Here is a 3,881-nt window from a genome sequence, read left to right on the forward strand (position 1 = left end):
CCAGCCCTTGCGTTCCACTTCTTGGGCTCCGTCTTTGTTTTCCATTTCCTCCTATTTTGTGATGAATATTCAGCCCTCCATGATGCGGAATTTTCATGAAGAGCTTACGTCACCAGGGAAGTGGTGACTGATGTAGGATTTCCAACTTTTGGCAATTCTGCAAGGCAGGGACCGCGTCGGGTGAAATGACTACGTGAAGCATGTTGGCAATGGTGCCCACTAATTCCTATCTCTTACCTCTCACGTCCCCCCACCCTGGGGAAGTTGGCGCCCTCTCTCGTGATGTATTATCTCATCCAGACAAACCTTAAAGCTCATCGCTTACACTGATTGAGGCAGGGCTTCCTAAACATTTCCTACCGAAATGATCCAGAGGCAAAGACTAAGCTATTTTGAAGTGCTTCTGGGCATGAACGGTGAGGGAAGCATAGATTTGTTTATTTTTATTACGAGGTGTATCATCCATACGCAGAAGTGTCTAAAGTATACCTGTACTGTAAAGGATTACAATAAAATGAATACTCACCTGTCTACCACCCAGCTTTTAGCAATAGAACAGAACTTACCGCTTAAATCCTCCTGCGTGAAACTTTCAGCTGCTCCCTGTATCCCATCAGAGGTAACCACTATCTTGAATTTTGTGTCAATCATCCCCTGCTTTAAAAAGTATATATCCATGTCTATGTCTGTATACAGGTGTGCGTGTGTGTGTGTGTGTGTGTGTGTTGTTTCAACATTCCTGTACACATCCCTAAACAGACTGTAGTTTAGTTTTGACTTTTGTGGGATTTTATATCAAGGAAATATCAAAGATATCAAATAAATACAAGTGTTTATACTTCCCTGGAACTTTCTTCTCTTGCTTAATATTATCATTTAGGGACCTCTCCACGTGGATGCGTGTGTCTGTAGCTCACTCTTTTCCGCTATTGTGGGGTATTCCTTCACATGAATTCATTTATTCTACCTTGATGCACATTAGAATTTGTCCATTCTGCTTTATTTCCTCTGATTTTGGCCCACGTGTGAATGCTAGTTTGGGACCCCTCCAAAGAACACCGATACGGATTTTCGGGTACTTGTCTCCTGGTGTGCATATGCATGAGTCTCTGAGTATGGATTTCGAAGTGGATTAGTGGGTCATAAACTATGAATGTTCCAATTTCTCGGCAATTCCGAACTGTTTTCCAAGTAGTAGTACACATTTAAACCCCGCCTCCCGCCCAGATGTAGATGAGAGTTCCTATGGTTCAACATCGTCTCTAACACATGCTAGTGTCCAAAATTGTTTTTCTTTCTTCAGTCTGGCACCTATGGAGTGAAATCTCATTGTGATCTTGTCTTTGCATTTCTCTGATTACTGAAGAAGCTGCCCATCTCTTCATGTGTTTATTACAGGCCATGTGTGTTTACTTTCTTTGGAATTACTTTTTGGTAATCTGCCCATGTTTCTATGGGGTTACTCCTCTTTTTCTTATGAATTGATTCAAGCTCTTAATAAAGCAGTAACAGTGATAGGCCAAAATTTTAACGATGTGGAGTTTCTTTACTTTTATACATTATATACAGGGTAATTATGGTTTCTCACTCCAAAGCTAATTATTTTCACTCTCCTGGTGGGCTCATTGGACAAAGAAATTGTTCTTAATTTTAAAGTCGTTAAATTCTTCAATCTTCTTATTTAAGGTTTGTGAATTTTTTTTTTTTTAATTTTTTTTTTTCAACGTTTATTTATTTTTGGGACAGAGAGAGACAGAGCATGAACGGGGGAGGGGCGGAAAGAGAGGGAGACACAGAATCGGAAACAGGCTCCAGGCTCCGAGCCATCAGCCCAGAGCCTGACGCGGGGCTCGAACTCCCGGACCGCGAGATCGTGACCTGGCTGAAGTCGGACGCTTAACCGACTGCGCCACCCAGGCGCCCCAAGGTTTGTGAATTTTAAGTTCTGTTTATAGATACCTCCTCTTGGGACTCTATACTACTGATTTTCACTTTTACTTCTTCAATCCTCTTGGAATTTGATTTTTGTGTATACTATGAGAAAGGGGTGTGATTTCAGTTTTAAAAATTTGAATGTAGGGGGCACCTGGCTGGCTCAGTCAGTACACCATGAGACTCTTGATCTTGGGTATGTGAGTTTGGGCCCCACGTTCGGTGTAGAGATTACTTAAAAAAATCCTAAAGTTTTTTTTGGATGTAGTGTTTATTAAATAGTCTGTCTTTTTTTATTGATTTCAAATGCCATCTCTGTCATAAATTGAGTTTCCATGTTATACGTGGGTTTGCTTCTAAGTTCTCCATTCCATTCCTTTGATCTAGTTGTTAATTAGCGTGCAATATCGCCTTGTTGGTATCCTAATTAGCATAGTTTTACATGAGTCTCTACAGCTAAGAACACGGATTCCTTCTTTTTATTTTCCTTCCCTGAAAAGATATTGGCTGTCCATTTTCCTTTCATTCTGTTATGTAAATTTCAAAATCAGCTTGTTAAATTTCAAAAATAAACTTTTTGAAATTGTGATTGTAATCATATTTACTGTTTAGGTCCCTTTGAGGAGAATTTACAACCTTATGATATGACTCTTCATATCTTGAGAACATGGTGTATTTTTCCATTAATTGAGTTCTTTAATGAACTTTGAAAAGCCTTCTAATTATGCATACCTTGTATATGTTTTCGTTAGATTTATTCTTATGTATTTATGTACTTTATATCATTTGTTGCTTTTGTAGAAGGTAATTTATTTATTTATTTATTTAGTTAGTTTTTAATATAATTTATTGTCAAGTTGGCTTACATACAACACCCAGTGCTCATCCCAGTAGGTGCCCTCCTCAATACCCCTCACCCACCCTCCCCTCCCTCCCACCCCCATCCACCCTCAGTTTGTTCTCTGTATTTAAGAGTTTCTTACAGTTTGCTTCCCTCCCTCTCTGTTTGTAACTATATTTTCCCCCTTCCCTTCCTCCATGGTCTTCTGTTAAGTTTCTCAAGACCCATATATTAGTGAAAACATAAGATATCTGTCCTTGTCTGACTGACTTATTTCACTTATCATAGAAGGCATTTTATTTTCAAGTTTATTTATTTATTTTGAGAGAGAGAAAGAGAGAGAGAGAGAGAGAGAGAGAGAGAGAGAAAGAGAAAGGGAATCCCAAACAGACTCTGCACTGTCAGCATAGAGCCTGATCCTGGACTTGAACTCACGAACCGTGAGGTCGTGACCTGAGCCGAAATCACGAGCCAGATGCTTAACTGACTGAGCCACCCAGGCGCCCCTGTAGAAGGTATTTTAAAATACATTTAAAAAAATTTTTTTTAACGTTTATTTATTTTTGAGACAGAGAGAGACAGAATATGAATGAGGGAGGGACAGAGAGAGAGGGAGACATAGAATGGGAAGCAGGCTCCAGGCTCTGAGCCATCAGCCCAGAGCCCGACGCGGGGCTCGAACTCACTGACCGCGAGATCGTGACCTGAGCTGTAGTCGGAGCTTAACCAACTGAGCCACCCAGGCGCCCCTAAAATACATTTTGTATCTGAGCATAGCTAGAAATGAATTTTGTTTGCTAATTGATTTGTTATTAATTTAAAAACTGAAATAATTCATCTTTTGATATTTTGGGTTTTCATATCACCTATTAGTAACAAAAGATCTGTTCCTTTCTTTTCAATTCTTGAACTTCTTACTTCTTGATTGATGGATTTCATTAATCAATTATTTATGTTTTACTATGATGGTTGGAACTTCCATGACAATATGGAAAATAAGTGGTGATAGGGTCATCCCTGTTTTGCTCATAATTTCGGAAGAAAGAGTTTCAATTTTTTCCTATTATGTATGATGTTTGCTCTGGAGTTTTACAGATCTCCTTCATCA

This window comes from Leopardus geoffroyi, chromosome B2, assembly GCF_018350155.1.
Source record: "Leopardus geoffroyi isolate Oge1 chromosome B2, O.geoffroyi_Oge1_pat1.0, whole genome shotgun sequence".
Taxonomy (NCBI): Eukaryota; Metazoa; Chordata; class Mammalia; order Carnivora; family Felidae; genus Leopardus; species Leopardus geoffroyi.